The sequence below is a fragment of the Pongo abelii genome, chromosome 11 (assembly GCF_028885655.2).
Source record: "Pongo abelii isolate AG06213 chromosome 11, NHGRI_mPonAbe1-v2.0_pri, whole genome shotgun sequence".
In the NCBI taxonomy this organism is placed as follows: Eukaryota; Metazoa; Chordata; class Mammalia; order Primates; family Hominidae; genus Pongo; species Pongo abelii.
Window position 1 is genome coordinate 51,192,573 of NC_071996.2, and position 17,948 is coordinate 51,210,520.

The 17,948-nt window shown below is 42.8% G+C and overlaps 1 long non-coding RNA gene and 1 pseudogene across 1 annotated transcript in view; one reads left to right on the plus strand and one right to left on the minus strand.

Moving 5' to 3' along the window:
- The first annotated feature begins 3,340 nt into the window (after positions 1-3,340).
- LOC112132365 (uncharacterized) overlaps positions 3,341-17,948 on the plus strand; it is a 53,815-nt gene continuing 39,207 nt past the window's right edge. Inside the window, exon 1 of the long non-coding RNA XR_002914168.3 lies at positions 3,341-3,487. This is a non-coding gene — a long non-coding RNA (uncharacterized LOC112132365). The remainder of the gene's footprint in view (positions 3,488-17,948) is intronic.
- LOC112132528 (U2 spliceosomal RNA) lies at positions 15,133-15,295 on the minus strand (annotated as a pseudogene).

Genomic DNA, 17,948 nt, shown 5'->3' on the forward strand with positions numbered 1-17,948 from the left:
CCTCAATTTCTTGTCTTTTTTGCACCTGTTTTGTGGTGGGCAGGCCTAGGCAAACCTACCCCAAAGTCTGAAGAAGCTGATAGGCTGAAGAAAGAGGCTGGCAAATCCAGTTTCTTGGAAACATTTTATGGAAGAAACCATAGTTTCCAAGTAATTTACGAACAGAAGCCATGTCAGTGTCTTGGGCTGCAATAAGATGAGACGGTGGATCCATGCATTATCCCTCAGACCTAGGGCTTCTACGCCATAGGGGAGGGGTGCTTCAGAAGGAATGTGTAGGATAATTGAAGTACTATGACATCAAGATTGTTTGACCTAAGGGCAGGATTTACAGTAAGTTCCTGCCCTTACCAAAAGAACAATAGATACACTGGCAATCTTAGAGGCTTCCTGGAACTGGGGTTAATCAGAATCCAACATGGCAGATTAGCATCCAAGATGGAGCTGCTTTGGCCCCCCAGCACCTCTCCCTCCTCTTCCCGAATTCTGCAACTCCAAGCCTGCCATCCTCTGGGTTCCCTGGCTATTTGCTGCCCTCTGACAATGAACTCCTATGCCTGACACACTTTTGATGCCCCAGGAATGCTATGTGAATAAATGAGGGACCACTATTGTATATGTTATTGTGTGTATTTCTGGAGCAGGTCAGGGTGGTAAAATCATCCCAAAACACATTTGGCACTGGTGTGGCTAATAAATCCACACATTGTTGCTGAATGCATTAACTCATGGTGGAACAGCCCTCTCTCACCTCTGAACCTTTGTGTGTGCAAATCCCTCAACTGGAAACACTGTCCTCTGCCCTCAGCCTCTCCTGGATTGCCAAAATATGCATGCATGTTCTTGTATGTAGAGGCCTTCAAGAGGCCTTCTCTGACCTTCAGATAAGGGTACCTTCTCCTTACTTCCCTTTCTCAACACTTACACTTTTTTTTTTTTTTTTTTGAGTTGGAGTTTCATTCTTGTTGCCTAGGCTGGAGTGCAATGGCACGGTCTCAGCTCACTGCAACCTCCGCCTCCTGGGTTCAAGCGATTCTCCTGCCTCAGGCACCCGCCACCATGCCCAGCTAATTTTTTTGTGCGTATTTTTAGTACAGATGGGGTTTTACCATGTTGGCCAGGCTGGTATCAAACTCCTGACCTCAGGTGATCCACGTGCCTCGGCCTCCCGAAGTGCTGGGATTACAGGCGTGAGCCACTGCACCCTGCCTGTACTTTAATTTATTACACAATGACCTCCTCCTCCTTGAAGCTCCTTGAGGGAAGGGAGGGACCACGAGTGCCTCCAGTGTCTGGCACATATTAGGCCTAAAAGAAAGCCTGTCAGACTGAATGAACTAGATTGCCTCTACTGGTGGGAAGAAGAACATTCTTTCCTTCTTCATGACTGTAGCTCTTCTGGGCTACGTAGATGGCTGTTTCGCAACTTAAGAGAGCCCCTCCACCGAGGAGTCTCACCCCAAGTTCACTACAGGAGATGACCTATGATTTCAGATCCTGTTTGCACATAGATCAGTGCTCCTCACACCCATGACTAAAGTGTGCAGGTGCAGGTGGCTGCTCGCTGTAGCACCCCCTCCTCTGATGCTCTGTGAGGTGGTCACTCTTCCAGCCTTGATGCCCCCACTCCTGCCCTGCACAGCACCAGGGTTTTCATGAGCGAGCCTGGTGACAGCTTTGTTTCTGTCCTTGGAATGGAGCCTTGGCCCCTTCTGCCCCCTTCCTCCTGCCCACCAGCACCCCAATTAGCTGAGAAGCTTTCCTGCAGCTGACACAGGGCCAGGGCTCCTGGATCCTGTGCCAAGAAACCTCTTGTACTAATTTATAACCACAATGCCTCCAAAAGTCTAACCTTGAGAATGTCTGTGAATCACACACACTTCCCAGGGTTGGCAGCCACACAAGAACATGCGGGGGAGAGGGCACGAGGCCGCTGCAGATGCTCGCTCCGGGCTCGCCCCTTGGCACTCTTTGCTGTTCTTTGTCTCTGCCTGGGAGCAGTCAGTATGGGTGAGGAGTGCGGAGCAGGGGTCTGCAGAGCCAGAAATGGGACACATTGCTTCTGGGCTTCATGGCTGTGGCTGGGTTGCCGGAACTGAGGTAGATTTCTCTCTCAAGAAATTGCTTGAGCATGAAGTTTTTGCTTTCAGCCTCGTCAACATCTCCTGCCCACCCCAGAGTCTCCCAGATCCTGATGGGTGGGTGCCAATCCCCAGCAAGAAGGATGTCATCCTCCACCAGGAGGAAGGTGTGGACTGTGCTCTGCTTTGTAAGCACACAAGTCTCAGAGCAGATTTTAAAGAGCTTCTTAATTTAATTTTATTTTATTTTGAGATGGAGTTTTGCTCTTGTTGCCGAGGCTGGAGTGCAATGGTGCGATCTCAGCTCATCGCAACTCCACCTCCCGGGTTCAAGCGATTCTCCTGCCTCAGTCTCCCAAGTAGCTGGGATGACAGGCGCGCACCACCATGCCTAGATAATTTTGTATTTTTAGTAGAAACGAGGTTTCTCCATGTTGGTCAGGACGATCTCGAACTCCTCACCTCAGGTGATCCGCCCACCTCGGCCTCCCAAAGTGCTGGGATTACAGGCATGAGCCACTGCGCCCGGCTAGAGCTCCTTGATTTTAAAAAGCCATCTTTTTATTGTTGTTGTTTTAGGATTTTACTTCCAATCACTATTAAGTATAGGCCAGCACTGTCCGGTGAAAAATAATACAAGCACATATGTCATTTTAGGTTTTCTAGAAGCCACATTTTACAAAGTAAAGAGACACAGATGAAATTAATTTTAATAGTATATTTAATTTTTGTACAATATATTCAAAATATTATAATTTCAACATGTCTTCAATATAAAAATGAGATATTTTAGACTCTTATGAAGCCTATTTAACAGAAGACTGGAATAAAAATGTAAAATTCAGTTCCTCAGTCATGCTGGCCCTATTTCAAGCGTCCAAGAGCCCCAAGTTACTAGGGGCTCCTATGCCGGCCAGCACAGATGTGTACAGGTGTTAACAAAGTGGTCAGGTCAATTGAGTAGGCGAGCTTGCAGAATCTTACTTCATTATCCCTGTAGATTAACCATGCCTTTTGTTTTCTGTAGAGAAGCAAAACCCTGGAGGGGGTGCCCCTGCCAGGATTAGTCAATTTCTAGATACAGTAAACAACTCACGAGGCAGCCTGCCTTTCAAATGCAAACTGAGCAATTCAGAGCCCCAAACCCCAAACCCCAGCCACCTCTGCTATTGGGCTGTCATACTTCCGGTACCAGACCACTAGGGGCAGCCCCCATGGCTGCGGAAATGATTCAGACTAGCCAACCTTGAGCCCGCCTACCTTGCCTCACCCGCTCATTCCCTGGAAACCACGGTAAAGACTGTTGCTCTCATTTTCTCCTGGCCCCCTCTGCCTCCTGCCCAGCCTGGGGCTTCCTCCTGTGTCCCCTGGTGCGGTGGGCCATGTCTCCTGTTTCTAGAGAATCTGTGAGTATAATAAACTTCTTCCTTCAGCCAGGTGCAGTGGTTCACGTCTGCAATCCCAGCAGTTTGGGAAGCCAAGGCAGGAGGATCACTTGAGCTCAGGAGTTCAAGACCAGCCTGGTGGTCTTGAACCTGGTTTCAACATGGTGAATCCCTTCTCTACTAAAAATACAAAAAAGTTAGCCAGGCATGGTGGCACAGGCCTGTAGTCCCAGCTACTGGGTGGGGCAGAGGTGGGAGTATCACCTGGGCCAGGAAACTGGAGGCTGCAGTGAGCTGAGATTGTGTCACTACACTCCAGCCTGGGTGACAAAGTGAGACCCTGTCTCAAAAACAAACAAACAAGCAAACAAACAAAAACAACCAAAAAACCTTTCTTCCTTCATAATGAAATCACCTTTGTAAAATTTGTGACAATGAGAGAAATCTGACAGAAATTATGACAATGAGAAAAATCTGACCCAAATGACTCCGTCTTGCTTCTAATCTCACAAGCTAACTGCCTTTGCTCCTTCCTGGGTGTAGGCCAAGCTAACCAGGAGAGGAATTTAGTTTACAGTTTAACTTTAAAACAAAGATCATAACTGCCCCTTCCTGAAACTAACCCCCACCTTGCTCAGGGACCAAAATTGCTTTTGTAAAACTAATAAAAAATTAGCAACGAGGATAGAATGGGGTTTAGTAGTTGTGTGGCCAGAGGTCACAAGATTTGTCACCTCCCCCAAACGCTTCTATAGAGAACACCACTTTTGTAAAAACTAAAACTGGCATCTGAGGTACCTTTCAGACCTTGCATTCTGATAGACCAGCTGGCACCACCTGGACCTGTAACCCATACCATGAAACTGGCTCGACTGGTCTTATGACCCCCACCCCCAATGGACTCAACACAAAAAGATAGCTTCGACCCCCATGATTTCAGCCTCCAACCTAACAATCAGCACTCCCCATTCCTTGGCTGCCTGCCCACCAAATGATCCCTGAAAAACTCTTGCCTCCAAATTCTTGGGGAGATGGATTTAAGAGCTAACTCTCATTCTTCCACTTGGCTGGCCCTGTGATTATTAAACTGTTTATTTGCTACAAAAAAACAAAAACAAACAAAAAAAACCCCCCTGCTATTCTCAGTGCATTGGCTTTGGCAATTAAAATGAGTCATTTCGGTGTCTGTGTGTCTTACCAGACATGATCAAAACAAATCCCTTAAAACATCTTGTTCTGGAGCTCATCTTCTCTTTCATCTACTGCCCCCCTCAACCCTGGCATTCGCCTTCATATCTCTTCTTTGCTCTGAGGATGAAGCTTCTGTTTATTTCAGCTCCTGTTTCCTGAGCAGGGCTACCATGTACTGTTGTGTAGGTTGTACACAGCAGCCAGTTAGGGCTGATCTCCAGACTGATCCTGAGGTCCTCCCAGTGGCCATCTCACCTAACTCTATCCCACCATGTAACCCTTCCAGACACATTTGCAGACCCCATGCCTCTGAAACAGAGGGCAGGATCCTATTCAGGCAGCTGCTTTATCATTGCACTGGGTGGATCCTGCTTCCACAGGGAAGGCAGAAAAGATGTGCTCCTCTACCTCCTCAGCCTCTCTGCCTCTGGTGTTCTCACCTTCACCCCCTCCACCTCCACTCCCATCCCCACTTACACTAGGGAGGAAATGACTGCAATAGCTTAAAGCAGGGTCCTTCCCTGCCGCCCTCCTGCCTGTAATCCAGCAGGGCTCAAAATTTCCAAGATGATTTTCTAGAGTCCAGACTACATAAATGGTTCGCAAACTTTAAATTGAATTAGAATTGCCTGGAGGACTCAAACTTTAAATTGAATTAGAATCACCTGGAGGACTTGTTAAAATGCAGATTACTGCCCCCCCACCCCCACACTGCACCCCACCAAGTTTCTGACTCAGAAAGTCTGAGACAAGTCCTGGGAATCTGCATTTTTACCACATCCCAGGTGATGCTGTTGGCTCAGAGACCATACTTTGAAAACCACTGCTCTAGATGCAGTGCTTCAGGCCTCAGCTGCTACTCGAGGTGCCCCTGAACCCTGTCTTCATTCCGGAAACAAGCCTCTCTGTTCTGCAACGCATGGTGCCTGAGCTTTCTGGGGAGAGATTCTGTTCTGAGGTGGATTATTTTGTTCCCCCTCAGCAATTCTTACATATTGCTCAATGAAAGCTTGTTGGCCAGGAACAAATATCCAATATTGTTCTATATACGCTGTGGTTTTAAACATTTTTACATTTTTTTTTAGAGACAGGTTCTTGCTTTGTCGCCCACGCTGGAGCAGTGGCACAATCATAGCTCACTGCAGCTTCCAAAACCTGGGCTCAAATGATCCTCCCACTTCAGCTTCCTAAGTAGCTGAGACTACGAGTGTGTGCCATTTCACCAGGTTGATTTTTAAAAATTATTTGTCGAGACAAGATCTTGCTTTGTTGCCCAGGCTGGTCTTGAGCTACTACTGGCTTTGAGCGTCCTCCTGCCTTAGCCTCCCAAAGTGCTGGGATTATAGGTGTGAGCCACCATACCTAGCCATCTGTGTTGTTTTTCATTTGCTTGTTTTTTGTTTGTTTGTTTTTGAGACAAAGTCTCGCTCTTGTCCCCCAGGCTGGAGTGCAATGGCGCGATCTTGGCTCACTGCAACCTCCAGCCTCCCAGGTTCAAGCAATTCTCCTGCCTCAGCCTCCTGAGTAGCTGGGATTACAGGTGCCTGCTACTACGCCCGGTTAATTTTTGTATTTTTAGTAGAGACAGGGTTTCATCATGTTGGCCAGGCTGGTCTTGAGCTCCTGACTTCAGGTGATCCACCCTCCTTGGTCTCCCAAAGTGCTGGTATTACAGGCGTCAGCCACCACGCCCGGCTGCCTGTGTTTTTGACACTCAAGTGATGATGGTAATTTTCAAAGCTCCACAGAAATACTCATTAAATTCCCCCTACCCTCAGCTGAGTGAGACTAGGGTTCTGATTCTAGGACAAATAAGGATCTTTGGGGCTCATTGCTATGAGCTATAAATGTCCCAGGGAGAAAAATCAAGCAGGGTCTTATTTTAGAGAAACCTATCTCTGCCTGGCTCTCTCTGCTTTCCCACTTGATAAAGATATTGGCTTTTCAGAACTCCCAGCTCAGCTTCTGAAAGCCACAGTGGTATGAGTGGAGCACCAAAAAGAAAAGCAGGGACCCCTCCCCCACTTGGTGCCAGCTTTCCTTGGAGAGCGGGGAAGCATCATTAAATGACAGCAAGTTGAAAATTGTCAGCGAGATAGGCCATTTGCATGCGACATTGAAACCTCTATGCAATCGTCATTTCCGAGTTGTGACTGCCTGTCTGCAAGGACATATTGGATGGTTCCCAGATCACTGCAGCCTCCAAAATTGGACCTGGTTTTGTGAGCTGACGTCTGGATATGATGTCTCCTGGGAAAGTGGGGGTGGAGGAGAGAGCAGATTTTAAAGTGCTCCTTAAATTAAAACCCAAAGCATCTCCAGTCTGCACAGTGAGAACTGCGTCAGCCAGGCACACTTTCTCTTTGCACAGCCTGTAAATGATGCTGAGAGATGGTCTCCCGGACTGCCTGTCATTTAACTCTTTCTGCACTGGGGGACAGGGCAATCTTCTGGAGCCAAGCTGAATGATGCAGCAGGGAGCTCAGAGCACATTTTGAATCAGAGTTTCTGATCCCTAGAATCACTCGATGAACATTTAATTTTTTATCTATCTATTATCTATCTATCTATTTATTTTATACCCCAATTTTGTGATTCCAATGAGCTTTAAAAAGTTATCCATACCTGGGCCTCCTCCTCAGACCAATTAAATCAAAATTTCTGAGATTGGGGCCTGGGCATTAGTAATTTTTACCTCGCCTGCATTTTAGGTAACTCAAATGTGCAGCCATTATTGAACACCATTGCTTAAAGTCTTTCTGTTTCTTACTGGCTGGGTGATATTGGGAGGTTGTTTAGCTTCTTTCCCTATTGATTCAATGTGGTGACTGTTATTTGCCTCCCAGAATTGTCATAGTAGCAGAGGAGGTATAAAGAGCTTAGCACAGTAGAGGGCTCACAGTAAGTGCTCAATAAATGGTGTATTCTATTTGAGCTTAGGTTAGCAATTGAGGGAAGACCTGGAGCCTAGAAATATAGTGAAAAATAAAATTGAAAACAAAGTCTAAGGAAATGTAATGGCAAGATATGGATTAGGAGAAAATATTTATAATACATAAATATGATTAAAAAAAAACCTGGTACCCAGAATATAGAAAGAATCCCTATAAATCAGTGATAAAAGGATAAACAACATAGGGTCAAAAGACTTAGATAAAAGGATAAACAACATAGGGTCAAAAGACTTAGATACCTCACAAAAGACATGAGATTATCCAATAAGTGCATGGAAAGATGTTTAACATCACTAGTTGTGAGGGAAATGCAAATTAAAATCACAAGAGATCACACCCATTGTAACAGCTGTAATTCAAAAGACTGACAATATCAAGTATTGGTTACAACATGAGTGTAATTCAAGTCAGTCATTCCCATGAATGATTGGAATGCTTATTCATCATGGGTAGAAGTGTAAAATGGTACAATCACTTTGTCAATCTGTTCAGTAGCTTCTCATAAAGCATATACAATGTCTTTGAGAAGTTCATGAAAAATGCATATTATGAAAAAACTATGCATGGATTTCAAAAAAATTTTGCCTCCAAAGAAACTCATACTAATTTGTTGTAACTTGCCTGAACAGGATCTAGTTTGAGGCATTTAAAAGGATAAGATATCAGTTTGGAAAGAGCCCCTATTAGAACAACATCAATTCTGTTAAAATTGAAGCAAGAACAAACATCAAATTGATGACGAGTCTTAGGTGGAAGAATGGTGAAATCACTGATGTTTCATGAAAAATTTATGGGGGCAGTATCCTCAAATAAATCAGTTTAGAAATATATAACTAACACAAGAAGGGATAAGATGATGTTGAAGATAAAGCCTGGAACAGCAGACCATCCACATCAATTTGTGAGGGAAAAATTCATCTTGTTTGTGTCCTGATTGCAGAGGATTGATGATTAATAGTACAAACAATAGCCAAGACCATTGACATCTGAATTGGCCCAATGTGCACAATTCTGACTGAAATTAAATTTGAGCAAACTTTCCACTAGATGAGTGCCAAAACCGTTCTTCCCAGATCAGCTGCAGACAAGAGCAAAATGTTCAATGGGAATTTAAAACAAGTGGGATCAAGGTCCTGAAGCATTTTTTTCAAAGAATTGTAACAGGAGATGAAATGTGCCTCTACCAGTACAATCCTGAAAACAAAGCACAATCAAAGCAATGGCTACTAAGGATGGAAGTGGCCTAGTCAAAGCAAAAGCAGACAGGTCAAGAGCAAAGGATGTGGCAAGAGTTTTTTGGGCAGCTCAAAGACTTTACTTGTTGACTTCCTGGAGAGCCAAAGAATGACAACATCTGCTTATTATAATAGTATTTTGAGAAAGCCAAAGCTTTAGCAGAAAAACACCTGGAAAATCTCCACTACAGAGTCCTTCTCCACTACACCAATGCTCCTGCTCATTCCTCTTATAAAACTAGGGCAATTTTGTGACAGTTTCAATGGGATATCATTAGGCATCCACTTTAGAGTCCTGATTTGGTTCTTCTGAACTTTTTCTTTCCTAACTGAAAAATCTTTAAAGGGCATCCATTTTTCCTCTGTTAATAATGTCAAAAAGACTGCATTGACATGGTTAAATTCCCAAGACCTTCAGTTCTTTAGGGATGGACTAAATTGCTGGTATCATCACTCTCAAAAGTGTCTTGAATTTGATGGAGTTTATGTTGAGAGATAAAGTTTGTTATTTTAAAAATCTTTTAATTACCATTTTTCTGAGGACTTTTTGAAGTTCTTTTGTGTTTAAAATATAGCTCAATCCCAACCCAAGAAAAATGAAAACATATGTCTATAAAATAACTTGTACTTGAATGTTTATAGCTGCTTTATTTATTACAGGCAAAAACTGGAAACAACTCAGATGTTTATGAGTTGATGAAAGAATTAACAAATTGTGGTGTGCTGCTACTCAGCATTAAAAATGAATGAACCACTGATACAACAATGTGAATAAATATTAAACACATTATGCTATGAAAAAAAAAGCCGGATACTGAAGAGTTTATTCTGTATGGTTTTTATTTATATGACATCCAAAGTAAACAAATCTTATCTATGTGATAGAAAACAAATCAATGGTTGTCTGAGGGGATGGGTGGGATTAACCAGAAAGAGGCATATGAAATGTTCCTATGGATTGTGATGTTCTGTTTCTTGTTGTTGGTGATATATACATGGGTTGTGCATTTGTCAAAATCCTTCAGCCTATACAATTAAATCTGTGCATTTATAAATTATACATCAATAAGAAAGAATGTTTAGGGAAAATAAATAAAATCTCATACCAGAGATTTTCAGTGGTTGGGTACAAAGAATGGATATAGGAAGGTACTTGGCTGTCAAGTTCACTGCCAGCTGCTTCTGCTTGAATAATTGGAAGTGTCTGTGCCTGAAAGAAGGCGTGAAGTATATTTATATACTTCATATAAATATAAAATATAATTATATAACTTTATATATAGTGTAATGTTAATCAAGGATGCCCTCCTCAGAGGAGTATGATCTACTTTTTACTCATGTAGTCTTCTTGCCAGGTTAAAAAGCTTTCTGTTCTCCAAGGTTTGTGCAAATAAAGTCTTTTGACAGGGTAAAACCATTCCATGTGGATTTTCAAGTTGTATTTTTACCAGTCTAACCTCAGAACATGACATTGTGTTGTCTTGTCTTAACCTAGCCAGTACTCAGGAACAAACCAAAAGGTTCCAGCTTGCTAAAGACTGGACAGTTTGAGCATTGCTGAGGATGATGACTATAGTAGATTGAAGCTGTCAATAATATTTAAATGCGTGAGTGTATAACATTAAAATAGCAAGGACAACAAAAATAATTAAATTAGTCACCACTGGAGGATGCTGGGGGAACTAAGCCATCTTTTGAAAACTGGTAAATAACAGGAAAGAATTAAGTATTTATTCTGTCTTGTCTTTTTTTGTTGTTGTTTTTGTTTTTTGTTTTTCTTTTGTTTGTTTGTTTGTTTTGAGACGGAGTCTCACTCTTTCGCCAGGGCTGGAGTACAGTGATGCCATCTCGGCTCACTGCAACCTCCGCCTCCCAGGTTCAAGCGATTCTCCTGCCTCAGTATCCCAAGTAGCTGGGATTACAGGTGCCCACCACTATGCCCCACTAATTTTTTTGTGTGTGGATGTTTTTAGTAGAGACGGGTTTCACCACGTTGGCCAGGCTGGTTTCGAACTCCTGACCTCAGGTATCCACCCACCTCAGCCTCCCAAAGTGCTGGGATTACAGGCATGAGCCACCATGCCCAGCCTAAAACTATTTTCTTTTCTTTTTTTCTTTTTTTTTTTTTTGAGATGGAGTTTGGCTCTTGTTGCCCAAGCTGGAGTGCAATGACGTGATCTCGGCTCACTGCAACATCCGCCTCCCGGTTTGATGGGATTCTCCTGCCTCAGCCTCCCGAGTAGCTGGGATTACAGGTGCCAGCCACCACGCCTGGCTAATTTTTGTATTTTTAATGGAGATGGGGTTTCACCATGTTGGCCAGGCTGGTCTCGAATGCCTGACCTCAGGTGATCCGCCTGCCTCAGCCTCCCAAGGTGCTGGGATTACAGGCATGAGCCACCGTGCCCGGCCCTTCTTTTTTTTTTTTCTGAGACAGAGTCTTGCTCTGTTGCCTAGGCTGGAGTGCAGTGGCATGATCTCGGCTCACTGCAACCTCCGCCTACCGGGTTCAAGTGATTCTCCCGCCTCAGCCTTCCCAGTAGCTGGGACTACAAGCACGTGCCACCACACCCGGCTAATTTTTGTATTTTTAGTAGAGATGAGGTTTCGCCATGTTGGCCAGGCTGGTTTTGAACTCCTGACCTCAGGTGATCCACCCACCTAGGCCTCCTGAAGTGCTGGGATTACAGGCATGAGCCACCATGCCCGGCCCTGTCTTGTCTTTAACTGTATCACTAGGTAAAACAGTAGAAGATGAGGAGCTTACATTTACTGAAGGATTCCAGCTGTTACATGAAGAAACAGTGGATTTTGAATATCACAATTTTAGATCTAGGCATTGAGCATGATAAGCCATTAGTATCACAGAAGGAAAGACAGCCAAACATTACGTGCATCTTGATGGAGGCACATGCTATCATCTATCAAGTATTCTTGTCAAAAAATATCTAGCCTGAATCTGATCAAGCGTATAGATCTAACTACCAATACAGATGACAGAGGCACTTATCAAATGACACCTATGGGATGCAATCAGCAAAATCTAGATTGTATAAATATAAGCAAGTATGTTAAGTTTATGATGACTACCCATTAAGCTAAGCTGTGCAAGCTCCAATCTTTAGCATATGGACATCATCTAGTACAATAGCACCATACAATCACTGATCATACATAGCACATGTAGGTCAAATCATTTCTCATCAACATTCTTTTTTTTTTTTTTTTTTTTTTTGAGATGAAGTTTCACTCTTGTTGCCCAGGTTGGAGTGCAATGGCATGATCTTGACTCACTGCAACCTCCGCCTCCTGGGTTCAAGCAATTCTCCTGCCTCAGCCTTCCAAGTAGCTGGGATTACAGGCATGTGCGACCACGCCCAGCTAATTTTGTATTTTTAGTAGAGATGGGGTTTCATCATGTTGGTCAGGGTGGTCTCGAACTCCTGACCTCAGGTGATCCCCCTGCCTTGGCCTCCCAAAGTGCTGGAATTACAGGCATGAGCCACCATGCTTGGCTTCTCATCAACATTCTTATCACTTCCAAATAAATTCCTTGACTACCAAGCTTCGAGAAACCAACAACCCACTTGGGAAGTATGCCCCTCCTAATTCTGGGCCCATAAAACTTTGGGGTTTCTAGACTGAAACTATACCTAGTGTCTGGCTTTTACTTCAAGGCTATATTAATAACACTACGATCACCAACTTGTTCCCCTTAAATAAGACATCTTGATGGACTAGTGACTATCTGCTTCATGATCACTCACGGATGATCTATGTAACTATAAAATAAACAATTTGTTTTTTTAACAAATGAATTGTAAGAAAAAAAGACATGATTGGAAATCTATGCATTAAGAGATGTTAAAGACATATGAACCAATTGCAATATGTAGACTTTATTTGAATCCCAATTCAAACAAGCTATAGGAAAAAAGTTACAATAACATGTATGACATAATTGGAATTCTGGGTATTTACTAGTTATTTTTAGTTGATTCTTAGGTGTGATACTGTATTTGTATATGTGAAAGGAGCCCTTATATCTTCTTGAGATAGATACTGAAAGATTTACAGATGAAATGATATGATATCTGGGCTATGCTTCAAAATAGTGTGGGAGGAGCAAATGGATGGGGATGTAAACTTGGCCATGAGTTGAGACACATTCCTCATGTTTAAGCTGGTGAGGAGTACAGAGGGATTCATTAAAGTCATTGATCTACTCTTGTCTATATTGGAAGCTTCCATAATTAAAAATTTTAAAAAAAGGAAAGGGACAAATTGTAATAACAATATTACCCTGTTGGAGTATGAATGTTATGAATGCTTATTAATTTTCAACATTGATAGAAAAAAAGCATCAATATCATGTAAAAATGTAAGTGTAACATCAGATAAATAAAAATAAGATATATAATTTTTGAATAATTAGGAGAGGAAAAGATTTAAGATCTTCGAAATTCATTAAAAGGAAGAAGGGCAATACAGAAACAACACAATGGGAAAGTTTTCTTGTGCTTAGTTAATCCAAACGATTCCATTTGTGTAAAGGAGACCCTATGTGTTTATAAATGCATAGAAGAAAAAAATAAAAGCTCAGATGCTTAACTCCAAGGAGGTTATTGGGATTTCAGTGGGAATAAAGGCAGACTGTCAACTTATTTTACCTACTTGTATGATGGATAACTTTAGGTGTCAACTTGATTGAATTAAGGAATATCTACATAGCTGGAAAAGCATTATTTTTGGGTGTGTATGTGACAGTGTTTCCAGAGGAGATTGGTGCATTAGTTGGTGGACTGTGTGGGGAAGGAAGATCCCTCTTAATGTGGGTTGCACAATCCAATTGACTAGGGTCATGGATACACCAAAAAGTCAAAAGAAAGGCAAATTTACTCTCTTCCTCCTGGAACTGGGGCAACCTCTTCTCTTGGTCTCAGACATCAGAACCCCAGGTACTCCAGATTTTGGACTTTGGAACTTGAACCAGCAGTCCTCCCCCTTCAGGTCATTAAGCCTTTGGCCTCAGACTAAGAGTTACACCGCCAGCTTCCCTGGTTCTGAGTCCTTTGGACTTGGACTGAGCCACGCTACTGGCATCGCTGGGTTTCCAGCTTGCAGACAGCCTGTTGCAGGATTTCTCAGCCACCATAATCATATAAGCCAATTACACTAATAAATGCCTCTTCATCTAAGTATGTATGTATGTATGTATGTATCTATCTATCTATCTATCTATCTATCAATCTATCAATCCTCTCTTCATCCATCCATCCATTCTATTGTTTCTGTCTCTCTGGAGAACTCTGACTAATACAACTTGATATCATTTAAATTTTTAATATAAAGCTTTGAAAACTTTATTAAAATACCACAAAAAGAGATTATAAATTTGAGTCATACATACGGACCGGTTGGCCGTATGTATGGCTCAATTTTCTGGTGTAGGGCCCATGTACCACTTTTTACCTCTACTCCGGTGACTGTATGGAAGTAAACCAGCAATCACAGGAAGAAACCAGGTTGAGGGTTCACAGAACTTGGCAAGGCTGAGAAGAAGGGTTAGTGGAAATGAGGGAGCAGCAAAAGTGACTGGGTGGCTATTGTGATAGGTAGAGAGAATAATCCTTTTTATTAGATGGAGTTTGACTCTTGTTGCCCAGGCTGGAATGCAATGGCCGATCTTGGCTCACTGCAACCTCTGCCTCCCAGGTTCAAATGATTCTCCTGCCTCAGCCTCCCAAGTAGCTGGGATTACAGGCACCCACCACCATGCCCAGCTAATATTTGTATTTTTAGTAGAGACAGAGTTTCACCATGTTGGCCAGGCTGGTCTCGAACTCCTGACCTCAGGTAATCTGCCCGTCTTGGCCTCCCAAAGTTCTGGGATTACCAGGCATGAGCCACCGCACCTGGCCTGAGATTAACATTTAAATGGGTAGACTGAGTAAAACAGATTGCCCTCCTTAATGTGGATGGGCCTCATCCAATCAGTTAGTGGCCTGAATAGAACAAAAAGACTGACCCTTCCCTTTGTGAGAGGGAATTTTTCCTGTCTTCAGATTCAAACTGAAACATTGGCTGTTCTTGAATTTTGAGCCTTGCTGGCCTTCAGGAACTACACCATCAGCTCTCCTCATTCTCAGGTCTTTGAACTCAGGCTGGACCTACATTATCAGCCCTTCTGGGTCTCTAGCTTGTTGACTCACCCTGCAGATCTTGGGACTTTCTAGCCTCTATAGTTATGTGAGCTAATTCTTTTTTTCAATCCTGCAGGGGAGGAGGAAGTTGCACCATTCCTGGAGGTACTGCAATACCAGGTTAATGCATAGAGTGGATGAAACAAGCTCCTATTGTATCTCCCTTCTCCAAAAATTTATTTTATATATTATGGCCAAATAGAGGACACATCAGATATTAAACTGATAAGAATAGTGATATGATTTGGCTGTGTCTGCACCCAAATCTCATCTTGAATTGTAGTTCCCATAATTCCCATGTGTTGTGAGAGGGACCCAGTGGGAGGTAATTGAATCATGGGGGTGGGTCTTTCCCATGCTGTTCTTGTGATAGTGAGTAAGTCTCATGAGATTTTATGGTTTTATAAAAGGGAGTTCTTACACAAGCTCACTTGCCTGCCACCATGTAAAACGTGACTTTGCTCCTCCTTTGCCTTCCATCATGATTGTGAGGCCTCCCCAGCCGTGTGGAACTGTGAGTCAATTAAACTTCTTTCCTTTATAAATTACCCACTTCTCGAATATGTCTTTATTTGCAGCATAAGAACAGATCAATACAATAGATACTTCACTTAATCCTAGGCAAAAGGCCAAGTGATGCTAAGACTTTATAATAAATCACCCCCTACCCTGATTCTGATGGGTTCTATTTTTCTGGAGAACTCTGACTAACAGATTTTGGTACCAAGGAATGAGATGCTGCTGTAACAAGTACCTAAACATGTGGATTGGCTTTGGAACTGGGTGATGGGTGATGAGCAGATGTTGGAAGAGATTTGAGGTGCCTGCTAGAAAAAGCCTAGATTGCCTTGAAAGAACTATTGGCAGAAATATGAATGGTAATGGTGATTCTAGTGCGGTCTCAGAGGCAAAGAAGGAACACACTATTGGAAACTGGATGAAAGGCCATCTTTGTTATAAAGTGGCAAAATATCTTGGCTGAATTGTGTTGTAGTTTTTGTGGAAGGTACCACTTGTGAGTGACAACATTGAATATTTAGCTGAGGAGGTTTATAAATAAAGTGTTGAAGGTGCATTCTGGATTCTCCTTACTGTTTATAATAACAGATAAGAGGAGAGAAATTAATTAAAGAAATTGTTAAGTAAAAAGCAACTAGAACTTGAAGATTTGGAAAATTCTCAGCCTATCCATACTGCAAAAAAATGAGAAAGCATGTTCTGGGGCAAACACCAAGGGTGTGGCTTGAGAATCACTCCATCAGGAGATTACCCATGGAGTCAATCAGCCATCTCAGCAGAAACCAGGAATAGAGATGGGCATATACAAGAAGAGACACTGCCAGTTTGGACCAAGGAGAATGGAGGTGGGACAAAACAAAGGAAGGCTTTCAGACTTCTGGGATTCTACAGTATGGCACAATAGAACTATTTGTCTTTATCCTTCAAGAAAAGAGCAGAATGACCCTGAAGTTGATTCAGAGATCAGCAGGTCTGCCACTCCCACCACAGGCTGAGGAAGCAAGGCTGTTTCCTCCTTGGTTTCACAGAGTGGGGCCCCTTCTTGGTTTTTGTAGGCCAGGCTGCATGCACCCAGGGCCTCAAGGGCAGGACTTTATAAAGAGTTGAGGGGGCAACATGGCAGTGATGCTGCTGCCTCAGTGGGTCAGAAGGCAGAGTTTCCAATCAAAGGGGATTATTCTTGAGATATATAATCGTGGAATTTGACTTGCTAGGCTTTGGACTTTCTTGGGAACCTGTCACTCCTTTCTTCTTCCCACCTTCTCCCTTTTGGAAGGGGGTGTCTATTCTGTGCTTGTCCTGCCACTGTGTTTTGGAAACACATAACTTGTCTAGTTTCTCAGGTTCAAAACTAGAGAGGAACTTTGCCTCAGGAGGAATCATACCTCAAGTCTCACCCATACCTGATTTAGGTAATATTTAGATGAGATATTGGACTTTAGAGCTGATGCTGGAATGGGTTAAGACTCCTGGGGCTGTTGAGATGGGGTGAACATATTTTGCATGTGAGGAGGACATGGATTGGGGGTGCCAGAGAGTGGATGTTATGGACTGAATTGGGTCTTCCTCAAAGTCCTATGTTGAAGACCTAATCGCCCATGTGACTATTTTTGGAGCTAGGATATTTAAAGAGGCAATTAAGGCTAAATGAGGTCACGAGCATGGAGCCCTACTCCAGTAGGTCTGGTCTCCTTATTGGAAGAAGAGAAGTCAGGGATCTCTGTTTCCTCCATGTGCACATAGATGAAAGGCCACATGAGGACACAGAGAGAAGGTGGCTGACTACAAGCCAGGAAGGGCAGGCTCACCAGGAAACGAATTTGTGGGCACCTTGATGATAGACTTCCAGCCTCCAGAACTATGAGAAAATTAATTCCTGTTGTTCAATTCACTCATTCTGTGGTATTTTGTTATAGCAGCCCTAGCTGACTGATACAGTTTTTAAGGTTTTTGTTTTGTTTTCCTTTAAATAAAAAGTCTGAGGTCAAAGTCTTTTCATAAGTAATTGAGTTTGGGCCCTCCTGTGTACTTGTTCTGGCATCAAAATTTGGAGTGTTTCTCTTTTTTTAGCTTTACTGAGATGTAATAAACAATAAACTACATAAGTTTAAGGTGTATAATTTGATACATTTTGATATACGTATATACCCATGAAACCATCACTATAGCTTGGCTGACTTATAAACAAAGTACAGTACCTGGCCCTTTAAACACACATACGCATGCACACATTCACCTGTAGTGCACACACCTGCAATGCTATATGGCTATACACATAGTAGGAAGGACTAAGCTGGTCAGAATTTACCTTGAGAGAAATAGCACATAGGACACACAGTACTCAAAGGTTTGCTAGCTTGTCTGTTTTATTATAATAAAC